Consider the following 18457-nt stretch of genomic DNA (forward strand, 5'->3'; position numbering starts at 1 on the left):
GAAAGATTTACATAAAAATACCATTTTAAGACCTCTAACCTCACTTCTTATTACCTGATACATTATCTATGGCCTTCAAAGTTATAAAACAAAACTACAAAAAAAAGAAAAAAATTACGGAGGATGTTACATCAGAAAAAGAATTCTGAAAAGACAAAGCAAGCATCAAAATCATACTCCTAATAAGACACAGATCATCAGACAGGAAATATAAAGTATCTATGATTAATATGTTGAAAGTTCTATGTTAAAAAAGAATAGCATGTACGAACAGAAATTGCAAGTAGAGGGATAGAAACTGAAGCAGAAGGATGGAACCTCTTAGATAAAAATCAAAAGAAAAAAAAAATTTATAAATGTCTTTGATGGGGGCACCTGGGTAGCTCAGTTGGTTAAGAGTCTGCCTTCAGCACAGGTCATGATCCTGGGTCCTGGGATCAAGCCGCACATCAGGCATCCTGCTCAGTGGGGAGCCTGCTTTTCCCTCTGCCTGTTGCTCCTCCTGCTTGTGCTCTCTTTCTGTCAAATAAATAAATATATTTTTTTTAGTTCTTAAATATGGCTTTTATTATTATTGTAATAATATTTTATTTTTCTTATTTTTTATCTTTTTATAAATTAATTTATTTTTATTCAGAAAAACAGTATTCATTATTTTTTCACCACACCCAGTGCTCCATGCAATCCATGCCCTCCGTAATACCCACCACCCGGTACCTCAACCTCCCACCCCCCTGCCACTTCAAACCCCTCAGATCGTTTTTCAGAGTCCATAGTCTCTCATGATTCACCTCCCCTTCCAATTTCTCCCAACTCCATTCTCCTCTCTTTTTTTTTTTATGTTACTCTATCATTATTGTTATTCATTTCATTTATTCATATTTTATGATCTGTCAACAGCTTTTCAGCACTATTACTTTAAAGACTTAACTTTTATATCTCCCCTTGTCCTCCATGCTATTTGTTATGCTCCACATATAAATAAGATATTTTTTTAAAAAATCTCTTTGATGGGCTAACCAGAAGACTACTTACAGCTAAAGAAAGCATAAATGAGTCTAAATATGTGTCAACAAGAGATGTAGCATACAAATAATTGAAATAACAGAAGGAGATGAAAAAAGAAAAACAGAGAAAGACAAATATTTGAAATAATAATTGCTGAAAGTTTTTCCAAAATTAATGATAAACTCTGAACAACAGATCTAGGAAGGTCCAAAATCACCAAGCAGGAAAAATATCAAAACGCCTACATGTAGACATATTATATTCAAACTAAATACCAAACATAGAAAATCTTGAAATAACACTAACAGTTGTAATGGGACAGGAAAACATCTTAACTTGAATGAGAATTACAGTAGATTTTTCATCTGAAACTGTACAATAAAGAAGAGAGTCAATGAAATATTTAAAGTGTTGAAAGGTGGGGGCTACCAATCTAGAATTCTATGCTCAGCAATATTATCCTCCAAATGTAAAGGAGAAATAAATATATTTTTCAGGAAAAAAAAAAAAGAAAAAACCTGAGGGAAATCATTGTCAGAAATACCTCCCTATAAGAAATGTTAAAAGGAGTTCTTCAGCAAGGAGGAAATGAGATAGGTCAGAAACTTAGCTCTACATAAAAAAAGGAAGAGCATCAGAGAAGAAAAATATTAAATAAAGATAGGTAAAATAAATCTTACATTTTTATTATTCTTGGTATAAAAGTTAAGTCTTTAAAGTAATAGTACTGAAAAGCTGTTGACAGATCATAAAATATGAATAAATGAAATGAATAACAATAATGATAGAATAACATAAAAATGATAAAATACTCAGTTAAAATGTACCTACACTAAAAGTGATAAGGTATATTTGATGGAATATGAAAGACTATAAAGTAAATTATAAACAATTTTCAATTAAAATCAAAGAAGTAAAAAAAAATAAATGAAGATATAGAATTAAGAGCAATGCAATGAATTGAGTATAGTTACAAACATGGTGGATGTTAATGTAAGTATTTTGATAATCAATTTGATACGAATGCTCCATATACACCATTTGTAAGATACACATTGTCAGAATGGATACAATAAAGAATACCAAAGTACTGTTAATTAATTAATTTATACCTAAGTATAAATTGTCTATTAAAAAAACTTAAAATATTGGGGCACCAGGGTGGCTCAGTGGGTTAAGCCTCTGCCTTCAGCTAAGGTCATGATCTCAGGGTTCTGGAATCAAGGACCACACAGGGCTCTCTGCTCAGCAGGGAGCCTGCTTCCCCCTCTCTCTCTGCCTGCTGCTCTGCCTATTGTGATCCCTCTCATTCTGTCAAATAAATAAATAAAATCTTTTTTAAAAAACTTAAAATATAAAGAGTAAATGGTTCAAAAGTAAAGAGATGGATAAAGATACACAATACTAATCATAACAATAATAAAACAACTAGACTAATCTATTAAATTCATAAAAAATGGGATTCAGAACAAGCAAAATTATCTTGGATATAGAGGGATGCTGCATGATAATGAATGGATCAATTCTCCAAGACATAAAAATCCTACATGCACATAACAAGGGAGTATGAGAATATCTGAGGCAGAACTAGGTAGAACTGAAAGGGTGGTTAAGTATTCTAGTATAGCTACAGAAATTAACATTCCTCTTTCAGTGACTGATAAATCAAAGAAAAAGAAAATTAAGAAAGATAGAGCTGTTTTAAGCAACATCATCAATAAATTTGATCTAATTGACACTTACAGAAAATGGAATATCCTATCCAGCAACAGGAAAATACATATACATCCTTTCCAAGTCCCTATAAAAATTCTCTAAGATAGGCTACCTTTTGGGCTATAAGACACTCCCTAACATATGTTAAACAATAGAAATTGTACAAAACATCCTCCCAGACCATAATGGAATTAGACTAGATTACATACAACAAATAATTTAAAAAAAAAAGAAAGAAAGAAAGAAAAAGAACAAAAGAAAAAGAAAAAAGAAAAAACAAAACAAACAACAAACAAAAAAAACCCACCTAAAAATAGAAAGCAACACATTTGTAAATAACCTATAGTTCAAAAAAGAAATATCAAGGAAAATTTTTTAAACAATCTGAATTAACTGAAAAAAAAATGCAGGAACACCTGGGGGGCTCAGTCAGTTAAACATCTGTCTCCTTTCAGCTCAGGTCATGATCCCAGGGTCCTGGCATCAAGTCCGTAACAAGATCCTTGCTCACCAGGAAGCCTCCTTCTCCCTCTGTCTGCTCTGCCTGTTCTGCCTGACACTCACCCTGCTTGTACCCTCTCTCTGACAAATGAATTGATAAAATAAAAAAAAAAAGAAATGTAATGAATCCAAAAATGTGGGATGCAGCCAAACCAGTGCTTAGAAGGAAAATTATAGAGTAAAATGCATGTATTAGAAACTAAGAATGAGCGGGGCACCTGGGTGGCTCAGTGGGTTAAGCCTCTGCCTTTGTCTCAGGTCATGAGCCCAGGATCCCTGGATCAAGCCCCACATTGGGCTGTCTGCTCAGCGGGGAGCCTACTTCCCCCTCTGTCTCTCTGCCTGCCTCTCTGCCTACTTGTGATCTCTCTCTGTCAAATAAATAAATAAAATCTTAAAAAAAAAAAGAAAGAAACTAAGAATGATCTAAAAAGGATCACCTGAAGAAAACAGAGAAAAAAGGATATTATAAGGATAAAGCAAACAGAAGAAAATAAAGAAAAATTAGAATAGAAATAAAAGAAATTGAATACAGGAAAACAATAAAGTCAAAAAACGACAAGTGGATTATTCAGGAAGGTCAAAAAAATGATAAACCTCTAGCCAGGTTAACCAATTAAAAGAGGAGAAGACAGAAATCACTAACATCAGCAATGAAAGAGGAGTCATCATTCCTAAGCCCGTGAATATTAAAAGGATAATAAAGGAATACTGTGAAAAGCTCTATGCCCATAAATTTGATAATAGATGAAACAGTCTCATATCTTCAAAGGTATAAACTACAAAATTGAATCCAAGGAGAAATAAATTATCTGAAAAAGCCTGTATCTGTTAAAGAATTTGAATTTATAATTAACCACCTTTCAAAAAAGATTTTAAAAGGTCCAAGTGGTCTCACTAGTGAATTCTACCAAAAATATTGAATGAAGAAATGTTATTGTTTTCCACAATCTCTTTCAGAAAATAAAGGATAAGGAAACAGTTTTAAACTCATTCTTTAAGGCAAGCATTACCCTAATACCAATAATATGCAAAGATAATATAAGTAAGAAACCTATAGATGAATATTTCTCATAATCAGAGGTGGAAAAATGTCAATAAAATATTAACAAATTGAACAAACAATGATAAAAATAGCTATTCACAATAAAAAAGTGGAGTTTATTGCAGATAAACAAGACTGATATACATTGTAAAATCAATCACACTGCATAAGCATGGCAAAGTAGAAAAATAATATGATCATATCAATTGATGCAGAAAATAATTTGGTAAAATACAACATGCATTCACAACAAAAATTCAGAAACTAAACATAGTTTGGAATATCCTCAACTTGTTAAAGGACATCTATAAAAAAATATGATGAAAAAACTAGATGATTTCTCTTCCAGACTAGGTAAAATGTTGACTCAGAACTCCAAACCAACATTAAGAAAAGTAAATATATATTATTCAGATTGGAAAGGAGGAATAAAATTGTCACTGTTTGAAGATGATATTATTATATTTGTAGAAAACCCTAAAGGACCAACAATAGAACTCCCTGAATTATTAGATGAGTATAGCTAGGTCTCAGGGTATAAATGTAAATTGTTATATATATAATTATATGTAATAGTAATATACACTATATACATATAAATTATACATATGTAAATTGTTTGCCTATACACCATCAATAAACAACAGTAATTTAAAAATAAAAGATAAAAAAATATCACATACAGGGGCACCTGGGTGGCTCAGTGGGTTAAAGCCTCTGCCTTCAGCTCAGGTCATGATCCCAGGATCCTGGGATCCAGTCCCACCTTGGGTTCTCTGTTCAGCAGGGAGCCCACTTCCTCCTCTTTTTCTCTCTGCCTACCTCTCTGCCTACTTGTGATCTCTGTCTGTCAAATAAATAAATAAAATCTTTTAAAAAAATCATGTACATTAGCACCAAAAATAAAATTTGTAAATAATATTCTAGCAAAATATGTATAGGATATATATGAGGAAAACTACAAAATCCTGAGGAAATAAATTACAGAAAATATAAGTGAATGGAGAGCTATTTTGTGGTCATGGACAAAAAAGATTCAGTATTTCGAAGATGTCAATTCTTCCCAATTTGTTCAATAGCTCCAATGCATATAAAATAACAGACATGAAGATCAATGGAAAACAATAGAGAGCCTAGAAAGAGACCTAAACAAATATACTCAACTGATCTTTGAAAAATGAGGAAAGATAACTCAATTGAGGAGGAATAGACTTTTTAACAAACAGTGGTGGAAAATGTGGGTGTCAATATGCATACACAAAAGAGAAACAAAATAAAACCCTAGAGACAGACCTTACACCATACACAAAAAAATAATTCAAAATAGATCATGGACCAATGTAAAACCCTAAATTATAAATTTTCTAGAGGAAAGCTTACAAAAATCTAGTTCACCTCTGGTTTTGTCTGGAGTTATTACATACAACATCAAAAGCATCATTGATAAAAGAAAGAAAAAATGAAATGGGGCTTGATTTAAATTAAAAAATTTTGTTACACAAAAATACCGTTGGAAAATGAAAACCCAATTCACAGACTGGGAGGAAATATTTACAAAACACTTATCTAATTCAAAATATACAGAAGACACTTAAAGCTTAACAACAGGAAAACACACAGTCTAATTAAAAAAATTGGCAAAAGATCTGAACAGATGTCTCACAAAAGAGGATATAGAGATGGGAATAAACATGAAATGATGTCCCACATAATCTATCATTAAAGGATTGCAAATTAAAATAACAATGAATATCACTATACATGTAGTAGAATAGCTAGAACTAAAAAAAAAAAAAATCTGACAGTAACAACTTCTGGCAAAGATGCACAGCGTCAGAAACAATCATTCATTTTCTATTAGAATGCAAAATGGTATAGCCACTTTGGAACAGTACTAGTTTCTAGTAAAGGTAAACATAGTTATAGCTTATGATCAAGCAATCATGATCTAAAATATTGATTTCACTGATTTGAAAACCCATGTCCACACAAAAACCTGCATGTGAATTTTTATAACATATATATTCATATGGCCCCAAAATAGATGCAGCCAAAAATGCCCTCCAACCGTTGAATGAATGAATAAACTGTGATATATACATACAATGTAATAGTATTTAACAATACAACAAAATGAGTCATCCAGCAACAAAAAGTCATGAAAGACACAAATGTATATGCTTAGTGAAAGAACCCAGTCTGAAAAGGCAGCATTCTCTATGAATCAGCTATGTGACATTCAAGAAAAGTTGAAACTATAGTGATGATAAAAAGATTAGTTGCTTGAAGTTTGGAGGAGTTGGGGGAGGGTTTACTGGATGAAGCACAGGGAATTTGGGGGAGTAGCAAAACAATTCTGTATGATAGTATACTTATGGATACATGATAATATTTCTTTGTCAAAACCCATGAACGAAGAAAAACATGCATATGTGTTAAACTGTTGTGTACACACATCCATAAGTACTTCTGTATATAGCTGCACATGCACACACACACATTAAGCTAAACATGAGAGCACACTGATGTCTCAAACTCTATTACCAGATAGATCCTTCCAGAATCCTCCCCTTATCTGTAATTCCACATCCCAACATTGAGAAACTTAACTCTGATCATCTGCCACTCATTAACTTCAATGTTCATATATATATATATGTATATATGCAGCAGTATCAGAATCCTGGCATTATTACCAGGATTACCCATGGGAAACAACTTTATAAACTAAGGAATGTGCTCATCCAGTTTCTTTTGCCTTAGTCTTACATTACTAACATAGGAATTTCAACGTTACAACTTTCCCTCTCAACTTCTTCATAGAGATTGTTTCATACACATATAATATAATTCAATTGTTTTGTCATGAACTATGTTTGACCACATGAAGATTCTCTCTCTGTAAAATAAATAAGTCTTTATGAAAATGAAGATGTTTGTTGCATAAAGGAATTCTGTTGTCACCTTCGAATATCAGTTTTAATCATTTAAAATATATAAGTGTAATGAGGGATGCCTGGGTGGCTCAGTCGGTTGGACGACTGCCTTCGGCTCAGGGCATGATCCTGGAGTCCCGGGATCGAGTCCCACATCAGGCTCCCAGCTCCATGGGAAGTCTGCTTCGCTCTCTGACCTTCTCCTCGCTCATGCTCTCTCTCACTGTCTCTCTCTCTCTCAAATAAATAAATAAAAAATCTTTAAAAAAAAATAAATAAAATAAAATATATAAGTGTAATGAAAGTTTCTGGAAAGATACCCTAGTAGAATTCCTTTGTAGGTCACTGGTTTTATAATAAATGCATAATTTGAGCCTGATGTAAAAATACAAATTAATTTATTTTTATTAAAAACAGTGATGGTAATATCTTAGGTTTACTTGACAACACAATTTTTAAACAAATTTAGTGATCTAATGTTATAAATATAAACAAATCAAATTTTATTCTGTAATTAAAACTTACTCCAGTGAAGATGTAATTCTTCATAAAAATGAGAAAACTATCTCATTTCCCCAATTTTTCTGAGAGCAACATTTAAAACATTTTAAAACAGAATCATCTTCAGAATAAGCTTTCACAGTTTCATAAATTATAAGCTTAAAGAATATACCTCTGTAGGAAATTCAGTAATTTCATGTAAATTAATGAAATTTAAATTTTCATTTAAAGTATCAATTCCAAGGCATTTGATTTAAACACATTGTTCACAGTTTTTTTCCTACAAATTAAAGATTCTAAAGTGAATGCATTAAAGGACTAAAACTCATATTACTTAAACATTTTTACATCAGAATCTAATGATTTGAAGAGATGATAATATAACGATGCTCAATTATTTTTCCTTCATGTTGAGTCTCATGACATATAATCAATTTTTTCTGTGTACCCTAAAAAATTAATAATATCCTCTAGTTCCCTCAATAATTCTGTTAATCTCTAAGAGGAAAACACAGAATCAGATATTTAATATATACATTAATATATATATATTATAAATTTACATATATGTGCAGTTACTAAAATTTCTGACACACTAAGATCCTTATTCAGATTTTTTTTGTCATAGCTTTTCATGGATGCTAAAAATACATTATTTTTGGAATTTATTAAGTTTATGATTTAATTTTTCTAAAGAAAAACTCTACCTTTCTTAAATAAGGAAAGGAAGGAAGGAAGGAAGGGATGAAGGCAGGAGGGAAGGAATGAGTGAAGGAAGGAAGGAAAGAAAGAAGGAGAAAGGGAAGGAGGGAAGGTAGGAAGAAGGGAAGGAGAGAGGTAGGCAAGAAAGGAAGGGAGAAGGAAATCCTATCACCATGGCTAGTCCTTTGGGATGTTCTCATTTACCATTTACTCCTTAGATATAACTGAAACAGAACTGTATGGTATAAATTACTAGGGGGCATATATAACTTTTGCATACTGTTTCCTGTTAATAAAAATTTGGTAATCTAACAGTTATTTTTGGCTTTTTCTACAGAAACTCATGTTTCCTTAGGAAACAGATTTTTCTCAGCAACTCTGTAGGCTTATAGAAACTTTGCTTCCAGTCTGTTCCATGTATCAGTGACCACTCTCCATGTTCTTTTATATGAATCATTTTTGCATTTACCTATGCCTTTTCCTACTACTTCGGACACCTTTGTGTGGTCCTCCCACACTGACCCTGATCCTGACCATGTGACATTCTTTGGCCAATGAGGAATTAGCAAGTGTATTACAGAGGCTTGGCAAACGCATACATACACATTGGACTTGATTTTTTGGCATGTATGTTTTTAGAATACAGTTTTGATGAAGAAAGGAGATTTGGACTAGACTTTTCAATGATGAGAGGCCATATGGATAAAGATCCTGGGTGGGGGGAGGGGAGGAAGAGGCCTTTCTGGATATTCTAGTTTCAGCCAGCTTTATGCAGCAATATGAGTGATTTCTCTTTCCCTTGAAGAAAAGAATAGCTCAGATAATCCCAGAAAACCCAGAGAATCATGAGTAATAATAAATCATAGTTATTTTAAGTTTCTAAGTTTTTGAGTGGCTTGTAACACAGGAAATAAATGCTGTACTTCTCTTCCCTTGTCATATTAAAGACCTTACCTAGAGGACCTCTGAAATAATGTGGTTGGAAAAAGGTGAGTGAAAGACATCATCCTGATCTCCCATTTTTTGGATCCTGGTGAGTTGGACTTTCCGAATCTTTGAGTTCTTCGATCTCTAGATTCTATCCTCTTTCATCTCTCTTTGCAAATTGCTGCATTATGGTTTTTGCTTGTGTGCAAAAGTTTACCAAATACCATCCTTGGTTGTGTCTTGCGTCTCCCTCGGAGCTGGAGTGGTTGAATTACCTTTCTAGTTCCTGTAAGTAAGTTTTTCCACTTGCAATTTCTGCTTCTTTTTTTTTTTTTTTCCTGCTCTTAAATAACTATGCCAGTAGAACATATTTTATATTATTGATGGGCAGTTTCCATTCCAACATGTTCATCTGCTCTAACTAAAAGACCCAAAATACACTAGCTCAATAAAATGGAATTTTTCTTTTCTGATATAGAATGTGTCTGTTCCGTGTTAGCATTCAGAAATATAGTTTCCCCTTGTTTTCTCGTTTTTGATGGTTTGTTTTATTTGTTCATTGTTTTATGGTCAGCTCATAAAGCAATATCATTATCTGTATTAATGAAGCTAGGTCACATTCACAACTATACCACAGCTTAAGGACAGAAGAAGGAGGCCTCGCAGAAGTAATGGCTTATCTCTAAGTATCTGCTCCTGGAAGTTCTACATACCACTTTTGTTTGTCTTCCACTGGAGATAACATGGCCACTTGGCTTTATTAAAAACTCTCTCCTTAATCAAACTTTAGTCAGGTTCTTCGAATCTCTTTCTCAGTCTAAGCCTTGCTCTAGGTCTCTGTCTAGTCTTCAAGCCAGTCTTAGCAAAAATCTTGCTAAGTCAGTTTAGTGAGGAAACATGGCCACCATATCTAATCACCTTTGATATCCAATCAGGTTTTTCATCCCCTCCTTTTTTTTTTTTTTTTAAATCCCCACTTTTGATATCAAAGTTCTTGGCCTGCCTTTACCAAGAATCCTGTTAGGTCAGTTTAGCAATAATCTTCCTTCCTTTGATGTCTTCTCAGTAACTTTCCCTCTACTGACTCCCTCATCCTGTCTCTTGGTTATAAATCCCCACTTGTCCTCATATTTGGAGTTGGGTTTGATCTTTCTTCCCTACTGTAATGTTCTTACTGCAGTAGACTTGAATAATGTCTTCCTTAACTATTTCAATAAATTTTGGAATAATTTTTCTTTAACAGTTTCATATAACTGAAGGGAAGATTCTAAAATATAATAGCCATGTGACTGGTACTTCTAGTTATATGAGTGAAGGGAAGAAATAATTTTGGTGGAGAGACGGATGTCTTTGCTACATGATGAATGGATGCAATAAAAATTCATACTGGCCCAAATGTCACAATATTAGCATAAGTGTCAAAATGAAATAGGAATATTTCTACCCTACTGCAAGTATTTACTTCTCATTTTGGAGAAATTATAAGCAAATCACTTTGTTTAAAGTAGTTTACTAGAATTCCATGGAATCTATTTACAAGTTTTGCTTTATAAAATAATCATATATAAAACATACTAAATTATATACAATGTAAAAAAGACATGGGAAAAATAAAGTGATGCCCTTTTGAAGTACAAATATGTATTAAATAAGTAATTAAGTTGGTCACAGATCTATTGGTTTTCCACAATTTTATATATAGAAAGAGAGAGAGTTTATATATATATATATATATATATACACACATAGCGAGAGACAGAGTTTAGATATATATAAAGAGAACTTATATATATTTATATATAGAGAGTTTATAGATATCTATAGAGAGAGTTTATAGATATATATATACATATTCACACACATATAAAGAGAGAGATAATATATAGAGGGAAAGAGAGAGAGGTAAACATTTTAAAATTGGTAAATATTTAAGTAACTTTAAAGGATAAATGAAGATGAGAACTTTAATATGAAGAAAACTGCATATTGCTGTTAAAGCAATATTACAAGTTTAATTCATATTCAAATATTTTATCTTTAATAACTTCAAAACTAAGAGAAGCTGACTTGAACAGATGTTATCTTAGTATGATTCCATTTTTAAAAGAACACCATGTTGAGCTACCACCAGCTTAAAACTGAAGGAGAAGAATAAAGAGTGAGGTTTATTAAGTCCCAAAAGATGCTCAAAGATGATTTATCATGTGGCTTGCCTTGGCACTTCAAATAAGATGGTTAAAATAAATGTTTCATGCTAGTGGAAAACACCAAAAAGCAAACAATATAGTATTCCTTTGCCTGAATACAAAGGAGTCTCTTTCTGAATTCAGTTCTAGGGCAAAATAGGGGAAACCCATATACATTATAAAATAAAACTAAAAACTTTTATTTACAATTTCTGTGACAATTATGACTTTGTGTGTTATATTAATTAAAAATGTAGGGACACCTGGGTGGCTCAGTGGGTTAAAGCCTCTGCCTTCGGCTCAGGTCATGATTCCAGGGTCCTGGGAATGAGGCCTGCATCAGGCTCTCTGCTCAACGGGAAGCCTGCTTCCCTTCCTTTCTCTCTGCCTGCCTCTCTGCCTACTTGTGATCTCTGTCTGTCAAATAAACAAATAAATAAATTTTTAAAAAAATGTATTTTATACTTTAAAGAATTTTTTTTTTTTTTTAACCTGAAGTTATTCAGAGTCCTTGTCTTGCTACGGACTCCCCTCCTGAAATCCCTATAATGGTAATACAACCGCTGAAAATAAATGCATCTTACATTGGCTGAAAGCACAGGCCTTGAAGTAGGATCACCTTGTTTGCATTTCAGCTCTCTCATTTTTAGGTGTGTGACCTTGGACAAATTACTTAATCTTGCTCTTCCTTAGTTTCTTCATCTATAAGTGGGGATCATAGCAGCATTTACATCATAGATTGTTGTCATAAAGATATACCTTTGAAATCTATTATCTGTCTACCAATTTATCATCTATCTATCATTTATATAGAACAGTGTCTGGTACGTAGTAATACCTGTTAGCTAGTTTTATTTATTTAGCACATATATTTTGGAATTCTCTTCTTTGCCAGAGCATTAGGATGGGTGGGTGAGTGTACCACCGTGTACAAACATAAAGCCACTTCACTCATGGGGCTTTGGGGCAAGTGGAGAAGCTTAACACCAAACAAGTAATTGAAAGGATGATGCTGTGGAATGCTATGGTCCTATATTGTTGGGGGTGGAGGTGGACATAGGGTGGAGAGGGTGAATAATCTCGTCTTGTGTTAAGTCCAGAGAAAGCCTCTTTGATAAAGGACTTCATAATTTGAAAGCTAATCGAATGGCCAAGTGAAATGGAAAAGAAAATTATTCTCTTAGGAGTAAAATATAAGTAAAGAGAGATCACATTTTATAAAGAGCAAAAGAATATGCACCTTAACAGCTGAAACAAAAAGGTAGGCAAGTATGAGCTCAGAATGACGCTGGGTGAGAAGCATGCCAGACTGTTTTGCCAACAAAAAAGATCTTATTTCATGTTGTCATTCTCATTGCATCATTTTATCAGAGGGCAGATCAAATTCGTAGATCTGTGGCACCATGGGGGAGCATGTTTTAAGAGTGTCCCAATTTGTAAACAAATTTGTGATGTGACCTCGGGTAAACCATCAATTTCTTTAATATTTGCATTTAGAGCACACAAATGAGAAAGTTAGTTAAAAACTCCTTTTAGGTTAACCCCAAAGAAACAGATAACAGTAGTTACCTCTGACTGGGTAGGAAAAGAGAAGTTTGATAATCTTTTCTCCCCTATCTGCCTTTCAGAAACTTTTGTTATTTGTAACATGTACATGTATTCCCTACTCAAGATAAATAGGCATATAATTTTAAAACATTCACAAACTAATTTCTACTACGTGTAAAACTTGAACCACTTTTACCTATCCCTAAGAAACAGCCATTTTTTTAACAAGCAAATTTTTTTTTTTTTAAAGATTTTTATTTATTTATTTATTTGAGAGAGAGAGACAGTGAGAGCATGAGCGAGGAGAAGGTCAGAGAGCGAAGCAGACTCCCCATGGAGCTGGGAGCCTGATGTGGGACTCGATCCCGGGACTCCAGGATCACGCCCTGAGCTGAAGGCAGTCGTCCAACCAACTGCGCCACCCAGGCGTCCCATTAACAAGCAAATTTTATTGCTTTTGGGAAAATACTCAATTTCCCTTCAAGCAGCCTTTCTCGTTTCTCTTCGTCTCTTTCTCCCTTTTTCTAATCTCAACATTCTTCCAAGCCTAGATAACATTGGAGTTGTAGAAATACTAGTATATTGATAAACAAACAATTTTATAACTTTATATGTTTTTATTTTCATGGTTTATAAGTATTTCCTTGTCAAGATTTGTGAATATTTTTGTGTATGCTCATGTGTTTGTTTATCTAGGAGCATCATTAACATTTCTAAAGGAACTAGGAAAACAGATTTAAGATTTACTGTTTTATTTGATAATGTCATAGGTAGTATTTTAGATTTCAGAGTAAATATATTGCTGTCTCCTATCTGTTCTCAAATTCCTTAAACATTACAGGTGTTATATTTACCTCTTAACTCACCGTCATGTAGAAAAAAATTACATACCTTTAATTTTTTCTTGGGAATATCTCACTAAAAAGATTTTTTACATATTAATCTGAAAGTTAATAATTATCTTCATGAAACTTTCTATTATCATTAAAATTTACATTAATAAAAGAGAGTATTACAAAATTTGATTTAATCTCTTTAATAATATGAAATAATATATTCATTGTAGAGTTAAGGTAAGCATTAATCTTAAACATTAATCACACATTGTTAATATCAAAATAGATTTATGAATACTAAGTGACATTTACTACTGAAAGTGAGATTAAAATCACCTATTCAAAATCAAAACCCTATTTTTAATGAATCCAGTTGCCAGACCATATTGTTCAGTTTGAAGTATGGTATTAATTCATCTCTTTAATACATCGGCAGATATAGAAACTTTCTGAAATTTAATTTCCAATTATAAATTATGAATATACCTACTGAAAAACAAGAACCCAAATAAGAAATAGCTTGTATTTGAATAGATGTCCTGTGTTAGTTGGACCTCTCTTCATCACTGATGTGATTCAGGACACCAGCAATAGTGCTGGCCAAATGGAATCAGCTTCATCCCAAGGTGAGAAGAAGGAACAAGAAACTCTACTGTTACTGGCTTTCAGAGTTGGAACCATAACAATTGCTGCTTTCTCTACAGCTTTACTGTACAGAGACTAAAGAGATTTAGTTGAGGGATACCTGGTGCTCATGTCATGATCCCAGGGTCTTGGGGATAGAGCCCCACATTGAGCTCCCTGCTCAGTGAAGAGCTTGCTTCTCCCTGCTTGTCCTCTCTATCTCTCTGTGTCAAATAAATAAATAAAATCTTAAAAAAAAGAAATTTAGTTGAAGTAGTTTTATCAAATCCTAATAAATTGATATATATAATACAAAATTATGCACATTGAGCTTTCTGTCTTCAATTTGGAGTTGTGACTTGAGACAAATTCAACTTATCCCTTTTGGTCCGGTCCCTCCTCTGCAAAATGAATGCAGTAACCACAAACCCAAGGAGTTATTCGATGAAGTGGAGGTGAAAGAGCTTTGTATACTCCACAGTAATTACAAAAATGCATGTTACTGTCCCAAACCAAAATGCTCTCTGCACGCAGTCCGAGCTTGGTGTTAGATCTCTTTTGTATTTATCCTTCTCTAAACAAAATCTATTTTTTTAAAAAATGGTCCTTCTGTGTAGCTGAACTTACTCTTGGATTTTCACTTCTGTTCTTCCCTACTCAGTACTGCCAACCATTAACACTTTCTCGGCCCTCGGCCCTGGTACATCTGGGCCTGTACAGTGGTATCAGGGCAGGAGGGCCTACAAGGCAGGAGGAGGGGCAACAAAGGGAATCCCAAGAGTGTTGGTTCAAAAGGGACAAAGGGAGTTTACCTTGCCACAGTCGTGTTAAAAACAAAACAAAACAAACAAACAAAACAAAACAAAACAAATAGAAATACATAGAGAGAGATAAAGACAGAAAGGGAGAGAGACACAGAGAGAGAGAGAATAAAATCATGCTCTGAGGCTTCTTCAGGAAAAAGTCTCAAGGAACACTGGGCACTGATAGTCTCCTGAGATGAATTTGAGACACCTCATAGCTGCCTGGAGGAACTGCCCTGAAGACAATGGAACTGTGGCTTCTGGCTGCTGCAGCCTTGGACTTTGGCAGAAATTAGTCTTGGGGTTCTGCTCCAGAATCTCCTCCCTGTCCCCAGCCTTTGGTTGCCTGAAAGGCTAGAGATTTGCAGCGTATACATGCACAATTCACTTTTTAGACTATCCTTTGGCATTCCTGCCCTGCACAGACTTTGGGACAGAGCGTGTTTCCCACACCTGGCTAGAACCTGGGGAGTGGCACTGCTGTCATGGTGACCCTGAGTGTGATAGAGGGGATTCATCAGGATGGGGATTTGTTTGTTAAGTGACGTGAGGCAGACTTCTTACAGTGGAGTCTGAGACAATGGCCCTAGGGAACAAGGGCTTGTAGATGTTTCTTCCCCCAGAACATCCTGCTGGTGGTAGAACATCTGAGACCCTGAGATATCAGGCTTCCTCCCCGGGGGAGGGGGAAAAGGGGTAGAATCCAGATTAAGTTTTATCATGGATTGAATTGTGTCCCTCACAAAAATTTATGTTGAAGTTGTACCCTAACTCCTAGTACCTTTGGAAACAAGGTCATTGCAGATGTCATCAGCTAAGATGCAATCATGCTAGAGTAGGGTGGTCTACAAATCCACTATGACTTGTGTTCTTTGAAGAGAAAATAATGTGAAGAGACAGAGATACAGGGAGAAGACAGTCACTTTTGTGAAGATGGATGCAGAGATTGGAGGCATGCGGCCACAAGACAAGGAAATCTTGCAAGGAAGCGTCCAGAGGCTTCTGAGGAAGCATGGCTGTGCCAACAACTGATTTCATAGTCCTAGCCTGAGGAACTATAACAAAAAAATGTCTGTCGTTTTGAGTGACCCAGTTTGTGATACTTTATACAGGTACTCCTTTCTATTTCACATTACAGTGTTTTTCCCCCTCTTAGCACTGATCATGTTTGATTATATTCTTTTCATCTTTTTTCCAGTCTTTCACATTAATCTGTGACATTTCTCAGGGGAAGTTCCATGCTTATTTTGGGAGTATTTTAACTCCTTTCTACCATAGTACCTCACATTTTATTAAGTAAATTTTTTAAATTTATTTTTTGTGTAATTTCCAAACTATTTTCAACGAAACGAATACATTTGAAATTTAAGTAACTTATATATGAAGTTTGTATCTCATGAAAGGTAATTTTTGAAATATAACTAGGAAAAATTAATACATGATGCCCTGCTTTATATTACTATTTTTTAAAATAAGCATTTACAAAAATCTACTATTTAATTATTATTTAACTGAAAAGTTTCTTATATTTTATAAAAGATTAGACTATTTGAATCACAAATCAATTTTTCCTCTTCTCCTATTGAAATACAATATACATACCATAAACTTAGCTCGTTTTGCATGTACGACTTAGTGGTTTTTTTTTTTTTTTCATACTCTCAGAGCTTTGGAACTATCTTCACTGTCTAATTTTAGAACATTTACACCACTTCCAAAAGATATCTCACACCTGTTAGCAGCCATTCTCCATTTCCTATCTCTCAGTTCCTGGTTACCACTTCTGTACTTTAAAAAAAATTATCTATTCTGTATATTTCATACACATAAAATTTTGTGTGTCCTTTTGTGTCTGGTTTCTTTCACTTAGCATAAGGTTTTCAAAGTTTATACATATTGTAGCACATATTGGTACTTTATTCCTTTTTATTGATAATATTACATTGAATGCATATCCACTGTCCGTTGACCTATGCACTTATTAATAGAAATTTGAATTATAGCTACTTTTAGCTTTATTAATAATGCTGCTCTGGACATCCATGCATAAGGAGATATATATTTTTTTCCCCAATTTTCTTGAGTACTTTCCTAAAAAAGAATTTGATGGTTATTAGGTAACTTATGTTTAACCTTTTGAGGAACTGTCAAACTATTTTCCAAAGCAGCTATACCATTTTACTTTTCTACCAGTAATGTATGAGAGTTCAAAATTCTCTACATCCTAGTGAGCACTTGTTATTGTACACTTGACTATATCTAACTCATAAAGTGTTCTATCATTGTGATTTTAATTTGAATTTCCTTAACGACTAATGATGTTGAACATTTTTCTTCTGCTTATTGATCACTTTTACATCTCTTTTAGAAACAATATTCAAATTCTTTTTCATTGTTTTAATGGAATCATACATTTACATTGTTTAGTTGCAAGAGTTCTTTATATACTTTGAATATATTCTGATGGCCCCTTATCAGATACGAATTTTGCAAATTTTTTTTCTCATATTGTGGTTGCATCTTCATTTGATTGATAGTGTCCGTTATGAACAGAATATTTGTGTTCTTCTAAAATTCATATGTTGAATTCAATCCCAACATGATGGTGTTCGGAAGTGGGCCTTTGAGAAGTAATTAGGTCAAGAGAGTAGAGCCTTCATGAATAAGATCAATGCCTTTCTAAGAAAAATTCAAAGCAATATCTCATTCTCTTTCTATCATGTGAGTCATAAGAAGTTCCTCTGTAAACTAGGAGGAGAGCATTCACCAAGAATTGATCCATGCCAGCACCCTGATTTCAGAATTCTAGCCTTCAGAAACCACCCAGTCTATGGAAATTTGTTATAGTAGATCAAATTGACTAACATAGTGTCAGTTGATTCATATTTAATTTTGATGATGATTAGTTTATCTTTTTTTCTCTTTTGATGCTGCTGCTTTTGCATTCATATCCAAGAAACCATTGCCTCATTCAAGTTCAGAAAGATTTATAACTATGTTTTCTTCAAATAGTTTTAAGCCTTTAACTTCTACATTTAGATTTTTCTGAGTTGATTTTTGAATATGGTGTGAGGAAGGAGTCAAAATTTTTTTCCAGATCAATATTCATTTTTTCTAATAGTCA

The sequence above is a fragment of the Neovison vison genome, chromosome 11 (genome assembly GCF_020171115.1).
Source record: "Neovison vison isolate M4711 chromosome 11, ASM_NN_V1, whole genome shotgun sequence".
Taxonomy (NCBI): Eukaryota; Metazoa; Chordata; class Mammalia; order Carnivora; family Mustelidae; genus Neogale; species Neogale vison.